The sequence below is a fragment of the Acinonyx jubatus genome, chromosome A3 (assembly GCF_027475565.1).
Source record: "Acinonyx jubatus isolate Ajub_Pintada_27869175 chromosome A3, VMU_Ajub_asm_v1.0, whole genome shotgun sequence".
Lineage (NCBI taxonomy): Eukaryota > Metazoa > Chordata > Mammalia > Carnivora > Felidae > Acinonyx > Acinonyx jubatus.
This window is the reverse complement of record NC_069388.1, coordinates 91,584,805-91,601,820: the sequence shown is the minus strand read 5'-3', so window position 1 is coordinate 91,601,820 and position 17,016 is coordinate 91,584,805. Positions and strand designations below refer to the sequence as shown.

The 17,016-nt window shown below is 35.0% G+C and overlaps 1 long non-coding RNA gene across 1 annotated transcript in view; it reads left to right on the top strand.

The window, feature by feature from the left end:
- Positions 1 to 11,829: 11,829 nt before the first annotated feature.
- LOC128311237 (uncharacterized) overlaps positions 11,830 to 17,016 on the top strand; it is a 403,478-nt gene continuing 398,291 nt past the window's right edge. Inside the window, exon 1 of the long non-coding RNA XR_008289425.1 lies at positions 11,830 to 16,425. This is a non-coding gene — a long non-coding RNA (uncharacterized LOC128311237). The remainder of the gene's footprint in view (positions 16,426 to 17,016) is intronic.

Here is a 17,016-nt window from a genome sequence, read left to right as displayed (position 1 = left end):
ATAGCAGTTGAATAATTTCAATCACATTTTACAAAATATGAACAAATCTAAAACTCAAAATAGACATCACATTCTCTAGCAAGGGAATAATTATTGTACACAATTATATTCTGTATCACACTAAATCGTCTTTAAATATCATACAGAGAATACAAAGGAACATAAAGGATGGGAAGAGTACATGAAGATCATTATAATTTAGAAGTCTAAGAGTAAGGTTTTGTCATAATTAGCTCATCTAGTTACAATTCTTGCAGGTTGTGAGAGGACATTAATTTTTTTTCATGCTAAATTATTTAGGCATGCTCTAAGGCTAACTATGATAATTATTCCTCAGGCACTGAAGTCCGTGGTTTTGAAATAAAAAAACTCTTAAAGATGCGTGTTGTTCTAAATGTTGAATATGTTTCCTTCAGCAGGATTATCCAGTATAAAGTAGTTGAATTTTGCAAACAAACTATTCTTGTTTATTTGCTTTATTGATTTGTGCAACCATAAATCAGAGACTATGTTAGACATGGTTGTTTAGACAATTTGAGTGTCAGTCCCCACTTCTCCAAATACTGAAAACAACTTCTAAGAAAGACCAGTACGTGGTAGGTAAATTGCTGTTGTCTGTAAATGAAAACCTGAAGGACCGACCATCTGTGGATATAACTCATGTGCTATCTGCTACAAAAGGATAATGTTTGCATAGGTTCAGACAGATTATAGTCTTCTGGGCAAGAGGCAATTTGGGGAGATCACACATAAATGTCATAGAATAGAATTGCAAAATGAAGATATATAGAGACCACTTGATCATCATTGTATGTATTACTAATATATACCTGTTAGAATAGTACATGATGAGTAATGGTGTATAACATTTTATGTGGTCACAAGGAGATTTGGATTAACAAATCCCCTTGCCCCATACTAAATAGTTCAGTGCTGTGTGTAAGACTCATTCTAGCACCAGGTTCAAACATGGCAAAGATTATAAGTTGAATGGATAAGAAAAGAGGATGTTCATCAGTTTATTAAATTTTGCAATTGATTAGATCTTCATATTGGAAATTAATTCATATTTGTTTGTACTTGTACTAAAGAACAGCTTGTTATTTAACTTGATTGATCTGCAAATATGTCACTTTAAAATAACATTAAAGTTCCAACATGTTGCTCTTTCAATTTAATTTTTAAATTTTCATTATTTAACTGATATTTAGCTGAAAATAAGACATGATCTTTTAATATTCTGTAAATTAGTGACCAGAAATTTTTGACTATTTAATTTTGCATTCTTACTGTAGACTATGTGATCTCTGATGGTGCTCTTTCATTCACATGAGAGGAGAACATTCCTAATATAGATCTGTCATTTTTAGATATTTATCACAAGAGCTGGAAATGAACATTATCATTTTTGTGAAACACCAAATGGCATATCTGTGCATTAATTCATTTTTTTCATTTCAGTGGACTTATTTGAAAGTATACATATAGACCACTGATCCATCAGGCCTTATGTGTAAAATTAAAAAAAAAAAAAGTTTTTAACTTGCTTAATAATATTGGGTTTTTTTTCATAAGAAATATGCATTTTAGTGGATTCATTCTTGGAATCCATAATATACCATGCCTTTCCTTAAGGTAGTCACAAAGTAAGTACATTATACTTCTTGACACAAATTCTAATTGACAGAATGAATGAGAAAAAAGTTTTATTTTTCCCCCAAAGAGGCAAATATATCATAATGGAAGGCAACATTCCCTCTTCCCTCTTTTCCGTTCTTTTTTTTCTTTTGAACAGACAGAAAAGATAGTATAGTCAATTTTTAAAATTTGTTTCCAAAACCCATTAGTTAATATATTGTCAACTTCCATGAGAATAGCTGCTATCCGTTTATTTCTGATGAAACTGCTCTATTGAGTTGAAAGGAAATGGTTATCCCAATCAATGTGAAACAATAGCTAATTAAGATAGTCTTCTGACTTAATTGTGGAAGCATAGATGTGTAATAATCACTGAGTATTTATTATTACCCTAAAAACATGGTAGAGGTTTTAAATTTGTTTTTTGTTTTTTTTGTTTTTTTAATGTACCATCTCCTTTGAGGAAGTGTATGGATGAAACCGGCAATATTTATTTTTGGAGTGCCTCCAGGGCAGTCTTCTTAAAGAACAAATGTTATGTTACACTTCTGATTTGAAAACCTCTTTGATTTCCTTTCCCTTCCAGAAAACATCTAAATTCCCAATCTCTTTATTATCTGATTCCAAACCTTCTCGCTGGATTAAAATCCTGTTAATCCCCATTACACTTTTTTTTTTAATTTTTATTTTTTTGTATCAAGTCCCATTGGTCCACAACTATACAGAAACATCACATTTTTCTTCACTTACTGGGACTTTGTTCATCATTTGCTGTCTATGCAGACTATACTTTGCCCTATTTTATCTACCTAGAAATCGCCCTCATTTAATATCCAGTTCAAATTTCTTCTTCAATTCTCCAGTTTTGTGGTGCCTTATGTTTTCCCAAGGTTTGCATGTTCTCTCTGTTTTTCCTCATTTATATTACATGACACTCTTTAAAAAAATATTTTTGTTCACATACTGTGGTCCATATTTGAATTTAAGTTCCTTGGGATAAAACCTATTGTATTTACCTTTTATATATAGGAGTCTTTATAGTAAATTGTCTGACACATAGAAGTTTCTCAAAACTAAATTGTGAAAGTAAAGATGGTCTGAAGAGCGTATTAAATATTACAAATAACCCATTGAACAGAAACCAGTTCTGGAACTTATTATAATGCTAATTGGCATCTTGATTCATTGAACATTTTGTTTTAACCTGTGTTTTCCTAGTCTGTCTGCAAAGATTCTATGCCTAGATATTCTATTAATAAACATGTCATTAACTTCTGTTTGTGCTTGGATGAGCTTGGGTTATAGTAATTAAATTCAGTGATTGCAAGATTATTCTTTATTAACTGTTAAAAACAATAAACGGAAAGTGAGTTTATCAATATAATAAAAAAAACTGAAAATTTGTTAACTTTCAAGCATTTGTACTTAATCAAATAAAAATAATTTCAAAATTAGAGTTATACTTACTAGTGTCAAAATCAATTTGTGGATGTCCAAAACATGTGTTTCTATTTAATATACTAACATTTATAAATCCAAACAAATTTAATCATAATTACTAATGCTCTGGTTTTCAGTAGTGTTCTTGACCTTGAGAAAGAGAAAGAGATTATTTAAAAAGTAAACTATACACGGGGCACCTGGGTGGCTCAGTCGGTAAAATATCCGACTTCAGCTCAGATCATGATTTCGTGGTTCGCCCGCGTTGGGCTCTGTGCTGACAGCTCAGAGCTGGGAGTGTGCTTCGGATTCTATGTCTGCACCTCTCTCTGCTCCTCCCTGCTTATGCTCTGTTTCTCTCTCTCTCAAAAATAAATAATAAAACATTTAAAAAAGTAAACTATTCATACACACACATATATATACACACACACACACACATATACACTTTTCTCTCTCTCATTTATATATTTATATACTTATATTTATATACATACATATACAGTTGGTTTTTAAGGAAGTCCTCATACTCTAGACTAATCTTGAATCCATAGGCACCCCTTTGTAGTCTCATGTCTAGCTCGAAGATGGAGACGTCTTTCCAGATACAGATAACTAATCTTGCAAATGTGATTTCAGGACCTTAAATTGTACAAGCCACATCAAAGGGGCAGACCATCTAAATGTGTTAGAGGAACAAAAGGAGAATATATTTAAATTATTAGAAATACTGGCATTGAACTGTAAAAACAATTCAAATAAACTGCCTAAGAAATTGCCTATTACTAACTGAGGTGGTTGGCTTCCCAGTGGCCAAAAGCCCTGACTTAATTTCTCAAACATTATCCACTGCCTGCCCATGAATGACACAATTTGTTTCTTAAGCTATGTGTGTCTAGACACACAGTCTTACCCTTCAGTAAGACTCAAACCTGCCAGATAAATGCAGCTGAACTTTTACTTCAGTAAGCTGTGGTCTAATGGTGACACGGTGACACATATGATTTGCCTTAGACAAACATTCTGAGTTAACACCGTTGTAAAAAAAAAAAAAAACCACCAACTTTGAAATATTGAAATAAAAAGAATCTTTGACATACAATACACAATCAATACATTCCAGCTATTAATAATGATACTTACTCTCCCAGCTATACTTAGATGGTCAGCTTGTTACATTAACCAAAATAGTGTTAGTAAATTCATTAGATAGGTAAAATTAGTTTTTTCGTACTAATCCCCCAAGGTTTTCTTCGTCCACATTAATTCAGATTTCAGTCTGCACTCAAGGTCATTTTTATTTTCTTGCTGCCTTGAGCTTTTCCCTTAAGAGGAAACTCCATGCAATCTTCTTCTCAGGGTGTTGTCCTCCTCTGTTCTATACTCGTCTCCCTGCCACATAAATTTAAAAAAATGTCCCAAGCAGTCTTTTAGATTTTCATCTAAGAGGAAGAACTCACTTATTGTACCTGAATTGTTAGACAATATATGTGCATTATAACTTGGAAACTCATGGCATCTAAACCCAGTAACTTGAAGTTATAGATTAGATGGAAAAGTATTTTTGGGCAATGGAAAAACAAGGCTTATTATTGGCAATTAATACTAATTAGTTTGTCAATTAAATAAAGTACATTCTAAGCAAATGAGAGGGTAAAATTTTAAAACCAGACTTGTAAAGTGATACATATCACTTTAAATTGTATTAAAATTACGGTATGATAAAGTGGATATTGCTATGTTGTCTTATGTCTAAAAATGTACAAGTCAATATGTTATGTAATTATTTTAAACTCCTTTTAAATTTGTCATGTAATCACTCTTCCTCTCTGGATCAAGACCTTTCTGGAATCTGTGTCAAATTTAATCTTCATTATCTTCATTATCTTCAAGTAGAATGGAAAGTTAATCACATGTCCTAATGTGTCTTTTAAAAAAATATTTCTATGGATGTTTTTGTGTTCAAAAATTCATTGTTTTTTATGGTAATTTGTATTTCATTTTTTCTTTCTTTGCTTTTTTATTTACTTCCTGAAGTATCAAAAATCTCATGTAGGGCATTCAATTTATTAGCCAATGCCTTGTGGAATTCAAATGAGAAATAAAGGTTCCTCTTATCCTCTCACAGTTGGAATAAAGATTTGCCATATCATACTGGAAAAAAGCACCAGTGACTTCAAATTAGTGAGAATCATTTATGGTCGTTCATAACATGCTTCCCCCATCCATTATCTCCTTTTTATTGAAGTCACTAATTCAAACTCAGGGAAAATGTAGCTATCCGTTGACCCAAAAACATAACACATTTGATTTGAAATTTTAGAACATTTTTCAGTATCTTCACCGATTAGATATTAGAGTTGTACACTAGTGTTAGGTCATACAAATTGCAACAGAAGTTTACAGCAATCCAGGACTGTTAGGAAAACTGGTCCCAAAATAGGGGGGAAAAGCCACCTCTCCCCTCTTCTTAGGCTAATCTGTAGTCTCCTAAAGTAAGTTCACCTGGGGCAGTTGCCCTCATCTCTTGGATAAATATCCTCTTTTGAAAAGAGATTTTCCAAATTTTATGTATCCATAAAGAAAACTGGCAAGGGATGCCTGAGACACATACCACATGCTTTCAAAAAAAATTTTTTTTTTTATAATCTTACATTAAAAAGCAAAGAACATGGAAAGAGAAACAGAGTACATCTTAGTGCATGAGGAGACCTGGGATGGTATAATCTCAGCTCTTGAATTTTTCCCCTGGCTTTATCTAGAACCTAGAAGATGAACAGCCTCCAATAGCTACAGAACTACTGTTCTTGCAAGATTTTAATTCTGTCAAGCCTTTGTATTTGTGTACCTAGGCAAAGGCAGAATTAATCTACTCTATTCTGTTTAGGTCCGTGATGTGCAAACAGGAGGGGGAAACTATTGGATTGCCTTGCCAAAGCCAGATAATGGTCATGGTTAAGAAACCATGTTCTGGAACCAGATTGTTGCATTTAAACCTCAGCTCTGCCTTATCCTAGATTTGTGATCCCAGGCAGGTTACTTTGCTTCTTTGAGCCTAAATGTTCTCTTATGTAAAATGGAAACAACACTATGCCCATGACTCACAAAATTGTGAAGAGAGTTAAATGAGCTAACATACCTATAGTTTGGAACAGGGCTTCTCAATAATTATAGTTAATATTCATGTTGATTCTTTCAGAAAAGTGTCCGTAAGTGGGAGATGGATGAATACTTTTGGTGGAAGAATTGGGATTTTCTAGGCAGGAAGTGAATAGAGGGATGGCAAATGTTGTATTTCCATATAGGTTGTATCTGAACAATCTTATATCAATTGAAGGACTTTTCAGATATGGCCGTTTGGGATGTGCTAAGTGAATCTTTGGCATCTGGTTGTAGAGTTCAACCGTGAAGAAACAAAAGAGAAAAAGAACTATTGCAATCTTTCTGTCTTACTATCTTTGTCACTCTGGTACTCACTTGTACGTTCCTCTCTCTCTCTCTCTCTCTCTCTCTCACACACACACACACACACACACACACACACACACCCTTCTAAAGCAGTCACGTATAGCAACTTTGGAGCATCAGAATGTTGGGAGAGTGATGCTGAATTGCTCATATGGTTATTCTTTTTGTAAGTTGTGAGCATTTATGCCTGCACTTTCCTTTTACCCCCTGCTGCTGTCAGTGTTTAATTTGCCTGCTTTATTAATAGTGGCAATATGAAGTAGAAAGAGAATGATCTATCTAGGAATTGAAATGATATATTAATTGATTTTCTTGAGACTGTTTGCCTTCACAGTGGTGAATTGAATGAGTGTCCAGTAAATAGCTAGATATTAACCCTAGGTGAGGTAGCTGCTAATTTTCCATGGCCTGTTCTCTCTCTCTCTCTCTCTGCATTTGCTAATATATTGATATTAAATGAATAAACTATTTTGGGGAGAAAATAGGATAAGAATTATCACAAAGCATCTCTCAAGAAGAGGGAACACCTTCTGAATCATCTGAAAGTAATCTGCTACCAGGCAATAATGCTGGGGATATTTTACAAGAGCAAGGTCTCTCGACTCTTTTGTGGCTCCTCATACTTGATAGTTTCCTCTTTAAAGCAAAAATCCACAAACATCAACTTTACTGATTAGGCAGGATTTGCTGAGGTTGATAATCAGAGGCAATGTAGTTTAAAGCAAAGCACATTAGGCTGAAGCAGACCCCATCTCTTCCTTACTCCAAATTCTAACATTGCCAGTGCTGATTGAGCACTCTGGCTCTGGGAAGTTCATTTTCTTCATCTGGATGCTGGTGACCTCACCATAATATGCCAAATTAAGCTTGGAATAAGGGTGAAATGAGATCCTAGATGAGAAAATATGTGTCATATGTATTATTTAAAATATATATTTGTTTTGTTCCTTAGTCTTTTCCTAGCATTTTATGATTTGATTATTAGGTGGCTTACAGCCTTTGTGAGAAGAAGTGTGTAATCATTCGGAAGGGATCTGAGGATCCAGGGACACGAGAGAGAGAGAGAGAGAGAGAGAGAGAGAGAGAGAGAGAGAGAGCGCGTGCAGGAAATGGCAGGAAGGAATGTCAAGAATCTGCCTCTAACCCTGAGACCCACTGTGGTTCAAGATGACTTATAAGGAAATAATGCACAGTGTACTGTCTGTAGGTCAGTTCACTTTCACAGTCAAAGTCACCTCCTGTTAGTTAGCTTTGTTTAGAAGTCTGCAGAGATTAGTACCCTGCTAAGGTGCACATTCTCCAATAAACTCTGAGTACTTGCTGTTTGAAACCTCCAGAGCTTTTACAGAGTGTACTGTACTGCCTATTTGATCTTTTTTTTTTTTTTTGGTCAGATATATGTTGTTAACAGAAAAATATTCATTTCTGGAGTATCTCACTTCTTATACTTTTTTATTATGGGTGTTAGAGAGCCCATTGAAAGATTTTCACATTCACTTTCATATATATAAAAAAAGCAGACATTGACATTAATGAAAAGGTCAAGAAGGAAATTACATTGCTTAAGAGACAGAAAAGTCCTCATGTAAAAATAAATATGGAATTGCATAAAAATACTTCGCCATAGGAGACTGATCAAGACTAGCCCTTTTTTTTCCTTTTTGTAAAAGATAAAAATTGAACTCTTATGTGGCAATTATAGCAGACATCATCTTCACATCAGAGACTACTTACAGGTCTTTAGAAGTAAATGCCTCTGAAATGACATGAACAAATAGAAGTCTGTTTTCTCTAATTGAATATCTTGGAAATCCAGATTGTTTTCCAGGAAAGGAATTATTGTATATATGCCAGTGTATGCATAGAGACAAACACCTCTCAATTGACGGGCTTTTGTTACAAGTCTGAAACTTGCCTAGGACTGAACTAAGTGCTTACAAAAGCAAAGTTTCTTTCCTTAAGGAATACCCCCCCTAAAAAAAGTTTAAAATAGTAACTGTTCATATGGAAACTGTATGTTTAGATACCCAAAGCTTTGTAAATGACCCCAAAGAACCCTAATAATTTAGACACATGGAAGAGTAAGTCACATATGTTAGTTGTAGCATTTCACCTGGAAATTTTGAAAGCTGAGCTGTCTGGTATGGTATGTCACATTTGGATAGATGTAAAGATAAATTTTCACTTAAACTTTTTATTTCAAATGACATCTTGTATTAAAAATGAAAAAAAATAAAGATGGCCTTCTATGAGCTAAGTTTGAACTTGTGTGTTTCCATTATCTCCATGAAAGTCACGATCAACTTTGATATGTGAGAAAAGAATATACAGGACAAGACAAATATTTAGGAGACAGGGAGTAACAGCAGGAAGAACAGTGATTCTTAAGACTGCCAACACCGGATTTTAACTGAATTCATCTTGCAATTCAGAGTCTGGGTTACCTTGAAGAGGATACTGAATGTCTATGAGCCTGATTCCCTCATTCTTAAAATAGAATTAGCAATATCTGTGTCATGTGGTTGTGGAAAGCAGAAATACATTTCAAATACTGTATGGCACAGATATCTATTGCAAAATAAATCAATTTTTAAAAAGTAAGATAATGGGAATGTAATATTTTCGTGGGTACTTATGGAAGAATTTAAAATAGAGGTTCAACTCTAAAGAATAGGGCCATTACAGTACCAAATTCCCTCCTTAGGACTTCCTTTAGTCAAGATGAGAGACATCCTTATTCAGAAATTCATTGTTTTTGCCATGGTAGTGTTATCCAGTATTCACCCAGAATATTTTAGATGTATCTCACTAAATATTACTTTTATTTTCTATGGTAGCTCTTGATTTTTTAGAAAGTGTTTTTCTAAATCCTCAGCAGATCTTCTTCTTGAGTTGTACATAATGCTAATGATCTTACCATGCAGTCTACGCTAATGTGGTCTACACTCAATCTTCCTCTCTGTCTCTCTGTCTTTGTCCTCTTGCTCCTGTCCCCCCACCTGCTTCTCTGGAGAGACACTGGAAAGCCCAGTAAACCATCCCTATAGAGGTTAACATTTATCATCCTTTTATCACATTTATGTATTGAAAACCGTAGACACACATGCACAGACACACACACACACACACACACCCATCACTTCAGAATTAATTATTATTAATTATTCCACACCCACCTACATTTATTTATACTTTTTAAAGTAGCATTTTTGCAAGACAAATTAATAGTATACTCTTAAGGCAAAAGAAAGAGAAGCATCTGTAATCTTACCCCTTAAAGAAAACCATCATTCGCTTATTTTTATGGTAAAATATACTACAGTAAATTTTTCACTTAGACTATTCATTTTCAAAAGTTTGGACTATTCCTATAAATAATGTTTCTAACTGGCTTTAGCATGACAATTGTTCCATGGCGTTTAATATTCTATTGTGACAGTGTTTTTAGATTACATTATTTACCATTATATTTTTCAAAATGAATTTAGCTCTGTTTAAAGCTTTAGCCTGCAATTCATAGTTTCTACTTTTTTTTTTGTATTCTAAATTGTTTAAATGATACTTTTGGGTTTTTTCTTTTTTTTTCTTTAATTTTTTTTAAATGTTTATTTTCGAGAGAGAGAGCAAGCAGGGGAGAGGCAGAGAAAAAGGGAGACACAGAATCTGAAGCAGGCTCCAGGCTCTGAGCTGTTAGCACAGAACCCCATGTGGGTCTGAAACCCACAAACTGCGAGATCATGACCTGAGCCAAAGTCAGACACATTAACTGAGCCCCCAGGCACCTCCTTTTTTTTCTTTTTTTGATGTAAGAGTTATTAAAAATAATATTTTCTGCTTACTTTTAAATTTTTAATTTTTTTTAATTCTTGAAGCTAATTTGTGACTTTTGTTGCATTATGCTCAGGTAATTATATATAATTTTGAATTTTTTGAGTTTTGAATATTGGATACTTTGAGATTTCAATTTTTTATTTAATTTTCAATTAGAATATGATCATGTTTGGGTGTGCCTGGGTGGCTCAGTCGGTTGAGCATCTGACTTTTGATTTCAGCTCAGGTCATGATCTCCTAGTTATGGGATTGAGCCCCGCATCAGGCTCCACATGAAGCACTGAGTCTGCTTGGTATTCTCTCTCCCTCTCTCTCTGCCCCTCCCCTGTTCATTCTCTCTTTCTTTCTCTTTCAAAAATAAATAAATAGGGGTGCCTGGGTGGCTCAGTTGGTTAAGTGGCCGACTTCAGCTCAGTCATGATCTCGCAGTCCATGAGTTCAAGCCCCGCATCGCGCTCTGTGCTGATAGCTTGGAGCCTGGAGCCTGCTTCTGTTTCTGTGTCTCCCTCTCTCTCTGCCCCTCCCCCATTCGTACTCTGTCTCTCTCTGCCTTTCAAAAATGAATAAATGTTAAAAAAAATTAAAAATAAATAAATAAACATTAAAAAAAATAATATCATGCTCTGTAAATATTCTATGAGCACATAAAAAAGGTGCATCCTTTGTATTGTAAATATTTCAGTACATAGTTCTGAAATAAATCCTCTTTATTACATCATCCCATTTCATGATCATCTTATTTATCTTTCTACAAGTTTGATATCAGGGACTTAGACATATTATAGTTTTGTTCCCCCACAAGTGGGAAAATTAACTTATATCAAAGGTAATACATTTGTGCATCTCACACATATTCATCAAGTGTTTCTTCTCAGTCAGAAAATAGAATATTAGTTTAATGGAGCTGGGATAACTACTTTAGAAGGAAAGAGGTAATTTATTCTCATCATGTAGCAATAGTAATCATATTCTTAATAAATGAACATATGGAAACAAACGAAATGATTTAAGAACCAGAGACTATAAAGGTGTATGTTTATATAAGCCAACTGGGAGAAAGGTTTGGGGATTTGGCACAGAGGAAACGACAAGAAGGATGGGAATTCTTCTTTTGCATACAGACCCCATGAATGAATTTAGGTAGTTTATGAGACTTCTTTTTACATCTATAAGCAAAGTGTTCTTGGCAGTATTTTTCCCTTGAGGAAAGTTTCCATTGAAATTTTTCCCCTGAAAAAAGACCGCATATATTTTATTACATTTTCCGTTGTGTCTGTGTTAGAAAAGGTCAGTATTTGGGCACTTGAGTGGCTCAGTTGGTTGAGTTTCTGACTTCGGCTCAGGTCATGCTCTCACAGTTTCTGGGTTTGAGCCCCGTGTTGGGCGCTGACAGCTCAGAGCCTGGAGCCTGCTTGGGATTCTGTGTCTCTCTCTCTCTTTGTGCCCTTCCCTTGCTTGTGCTCTCTCTCTCTCTCTCTCTCAAAAATAAATAAATCTTTAAAAATTAATAAATATAAAGAAAATAAAAGGTCAGTATTAATGGGGAAATATAAAAGTTTATTTTGTGTGTGTGATAAAAAATTATAATCGAGAAAAGAGATAATGTGCAGGATGCTATGGTGGGAAAAAATAATTTATTAAATAGGAAAAGTAGACCTGCAAGCAAAGCAGTCAAAAACAAAATGTCATATAATTTGAATTGAAAAAGGCAAAAAATATGAAAGGTAATCTGAAAAAGAAATATAAAGTGCCAATTCTGAAGAAATGTCAACTTCACATATAAATAAAAACATGCAAATTACCCTAAAAATTACCTTTTTTCTTCTCAGATTAGTAAATATTTTAAAAATTGACTCTAGTGTTGGAGAATGGGTAAACTTTTCTAGAAGACAATTGAGAAATATGTATGAAATTAAAACATGCGCATCATATAATCTAAAAAAATACATATCTGAGAAATTGGCCTAAAGAAATAGACATTCATTTATATTGGCCATGTATGCAGAAAAAATTCTACAGAAAGGGAAACAAATTCTATATAAGGTTACTGTATATTTCGTAAATACTATGTGTCCCTTCAAAACAAATGATACCTTTTTGAAAAATAGTTTGAGCATTCCCCATCATGGTAGTAACCTGTGATAGTGGCAATAATATGCAACTGGCTATTAAAATGATGCAAGCTATGTGTATGATGTTGAAGGTTTAAATTTTTTTCTAATATGATTAATGTGTCCCACAAAGTAAGCTAAATTGATTCTTATGAATGGAGTTGTAAAAGCAACACCACCTGTGCTCCTTTGTAGGCGTGAATTGGAGTTGTTTCCTCCACAACACACAGTTGGTGGTATTAGGGAAAGAACAACTTTCCCTTCTATTACATATTTAGGAGAAAATGTTTTCCCATCAAAGTGCATCTTCTCTCTTGGTCGCAAATCTTTCTTGATGTCCATATGTCTGTGTTTCACACAATCACTTGCTTGCAACATACTGAACCTTCCCTTTGCCCAACTTTAAACTTCACAAAATGGAATATAGACGTTTGGCTATCAGCTGGATGAACAGAGATTTGTGTTTACATGCTGTGATGCTGCCTCGCAGTCAACAGCTCTGTTGTGAAAGCCTTAATGATGTTCCTGTTACAAAGGCAGGTGTTGATTATTTGAAAAATTTATCCTATTGTGCCTTTATTATTGTTAAGTACTGCAGTTTGAAAGAATTGCTGTTGGTTACACATTACATAGTTGAATCAAAGGTGATTGTTGCTACATCTGCAGAAAACAACTCATTTTGACCCTTAATCCTAAACATACTGGATTTAAATAGGTCAATGTGGGTCAATTATAAAGCAAAATGAAGAAAACTAAAGGAAAACTGGGAGTTTATAATTTTCTCTCAATAATTTGGTGCTAGAATTACTGTAACATTTATTTGACTTTTGAGTATTTTATAATCTTGATTTAATTTTGATATTTTTTAGTCTAAACCAAAACTAGCTACCATAATGATTCTGTTGCAACCTTCCTGCCATTGTTGTAGCCACCCCTATTGGCTCTGTCAGAAAACCATAAATAAGGCTAAGTCAACAAAAGAAGAGATTGGACTGACAATTTATAAAAAAGTCCTACCAACCTATTCAGATAGCTGAAGTCCCATGCAAATACCTCAAAATTTATTCAGTGTCTTTTTCTTCTCTGTTTTTCAGATACTATCTCTTTCCTTTGCTCTCTCTTCTTCGTTTTCTTCCTCCCTTCCTCTGTTAGCCTATTCCTCCCCACATGTTAATTTTTAAAGTAATTTTCTTTTGAATACTTTTTCTCTGAAATTTAAAACACATACACACAAACACTTTAAATGTGAATCCCATGGTTGATTTTTTTTTCTGCATCACTGACCCAGAAATAACACAAAGTCATGTTTGTGTTTCAGTGTAATACCAATGAGAGATGATAACAAACAAGGACAAAGCAGACAAATCCACCTGGCTCACATTCTAAGTGAACACAAGTGACAGTGAACACTTTCCAAATTGCCAGGACTAATTGAATAAATGGTTACTTGTAAGAATGACGTACAAGCAGTCTTGGCTTGACTGTTGCATTGTTTAGAATTCCACCTGCCAAAGAAAGTGGGAAAATGCACAATAGAAGAAAATCTCTTTTTCATTTCTTTATTAGTGTCACATACACTGATGCCAATAAAGCTGTCAGGCAGATGTTTCGGCTTAAATACCCCTGGCAGTAACTTTATTGAAAATCAACACAAATCATGGTCAACTATCAGTTTTTACTCCCCAAAGAAACAATTAAGTCAAAGTGACAGCTCCGAAGGCCTCATGAGGCGAAAACCAAAGCTCAAGGTCTGTGAGTGGAAGGTGTTTTGTGTCACAGTTGTCAGTCTACAATCGGGTCAATGGTCCTTTCTTTATTTGATTTTACTGTACATCAGACCCACTCATTTCTACAAAGAAAAAAAAAGGCTAATAGAGCTATCAGGTGAGCACTGTGCATAAAATCAATCCTATTAGCCTGAAGGAAAAGCAAAACTCTCGTGTCTGAGTGACATTAATTTGTGTCTATGTCTTTGATTTTACAAGCTCTGGTATTATAACAATAATCATATTTATTCTAAAACTACCTCCTTATGAATTACTTCATAAATATTTGTTTCAAATACTTAGAAGAGTGATTAATGTTTATTACATAATGTTTATTTATTACTTTAATAATATAACATGTAGTCATTTTCAAATTTACACTCGTCATTCACCTTGATTCCTCCCTCAAGCCAAAAATTGGGGAGGAAAAACATGCTTATATATGTATGCAACAGTCTCAAAATCTGAGTCTCAAAGTCTTAATAACTTGATAATGAGGATGAACTCTGTATGAATGTGTGTGTGTGTGTGTGTGTGTGTTTAACACTCAGAAGAGAGTAGCCTGATCCAGGAATAGAGTCCATATTTTCTGACTTTAAATAATCTGTTGTTCTGGTTTAGTCACTGCATTTATCTATTTAACTTTTTAAATTTAGGAACAGTAATAAATCTTCGAATCATAATTAGTTTAATAACAAGGGCTGTGGGCTTCACTGTCTCCAAAAGATGATATATTCAGTTAGATATTCCGGAAATGCATGTGGTGTTTAATTAACTCATTTATTCCTTCCTTAATTTCTTTCATCAACTGTATAGGTGTCCACAACTTCATCTTGAACAATACTGAGGTGGATGGGAACCCAGATACTCTTCCTGGTTTCACATCTTGATACCAACAATTACCACTGAGTAAATTAAGCAAGTGATTGCCTTCTGAAGTTTTGTTTTGTTTTGTTTTTAATGGAACTGCACCTACAAATGAGACTGAGATACAGTTTATTTTTTTAATGTTTATTTATTTTTGAGAGGGAAACAGTGTAAGCGGGTGAGGAGCAGAAGGACAGAGACAGAGAATCTAATGCAGGCTCCTCACTGTTAGCAGAGAGCCCGACGCAGGGCATGAACTCACGAACCATGACATTATGACCTCAGCTGAAGTCAGATACTTAACCGACTGAGCCACCTATGTACCCTTGTTATATAAGCTTTTTTATATGTAGAACGGGTGCAGCAGACCCTATCACACTGAATATTTAGGAAGATTAAATGACATATAGATATATTATTCATACTGAGGACCTGCTACATGCCAGGCACAGGGTTAAGTACTGGAAATAGTGTCAGTGAGGAAAATAAACAAGGCCATGCTTTTATGGAATTTTCTACATTTGGGAAGAATTTGACAATAAAAAAAGAACAAATATAGTCACATCTCATTGTTCACAACAGTCGTGTTTTCTAAAGTCACCATGAACTCTGAATTAGCACACACTAAACCACTGCTCCTAGGGGTGGGTTCCTGTGAGCCTCGGTCACAACAGTTCCTGCCAGCTGATCAATACATAACCTTGTTTCCTGTGTGTTTCTGGTTAAAAACACTTCATTTAATATATGCTGTTGATACACTGACATTGAATTCACCGCCAACAGCACTATAACTCATTCCTGAACAAAACTCATATAACACACACATTTTCTCTGTAAGGCGCATCATAGCTCTCTTGCACTTAGGAACACTAGACAGTACTTAAGCAGTACACTTGGGGCCATTTTAAACAGAAAAATCACCAACAAAAGGCACACAAAAATGCGAAAAACATGGCACAAAATAGACTGTAGAAAAGACACTTGTTTGTAGTATGATAGCTGAGAACAAGAAGGCAGAGTCCAACCTCAGATGAGAACATGCTCCCTCAGTGGCAGATTTTTCACAGCTGTGCACATGCCATGACTGACCCTGAAAACAATGCAAGTATTAGGTTTGACGTTACAAATAAATTCTAGTGGTAGGGCAAATTTGTGAATACAGATTGTGAATACAGACTTTGTGTGCGTGCTTGCATGCGTGTGTGTGTATGTGTGTGTGTGTTTAAGACATACCAGGTGGTAAAAAGTATTATGGAGAAAAATAAATCAAGGTATAGGTTCAGAGAATTCTGCTGCTGATGGAGGTGAGTGTGGGTTGTGTGTCTAAATAGTCAGCAAAGACCTCTATGATGAGCCGTCATTTGAACAAAATCTTAAAGTTAGGGAAGGTGCCAGGTGCATATGTATCAGAAATGTCTTCCAGGCAAAGAACAGCAAGATGCAAATGACTTGAGGCAGTATCATAATTGATTTGCTTAAGGATCGGCAAGAAGGCCTGAGAGCTGAAGTGAGAGAGGGACAGTCTGTGGAGGAGATGGGGTCGGAGAGATTGCAAGGAGACAGGTTGCATGAAGCATGAAACAGGGCTATAGGAAGTCAGGGGGTATTTAAGAGGATGAGTAACGTAATCTGTGGTATTTAAAGTGGATCATTCTGGGGCACCTGGGTGGCTCAGTCAGTCAAGCATCTGACGATTGATTTTGGCTCACGTTGTGATCTTGCAGTTCATGAGTTCAAGCCCTGCATCAGGCTCTTCTCTGATAGTGCAGAGCCTGCTTGGGATTCTCTCTATCCCCTTCTCTCTCTGCCCCTACCCCGCTCATGTTCCCTCGCTCTCTCTCAAAATAAATAAATACACTTTATAGTGGAGCATTCTGGCTTTTGTGGGGAGTAGA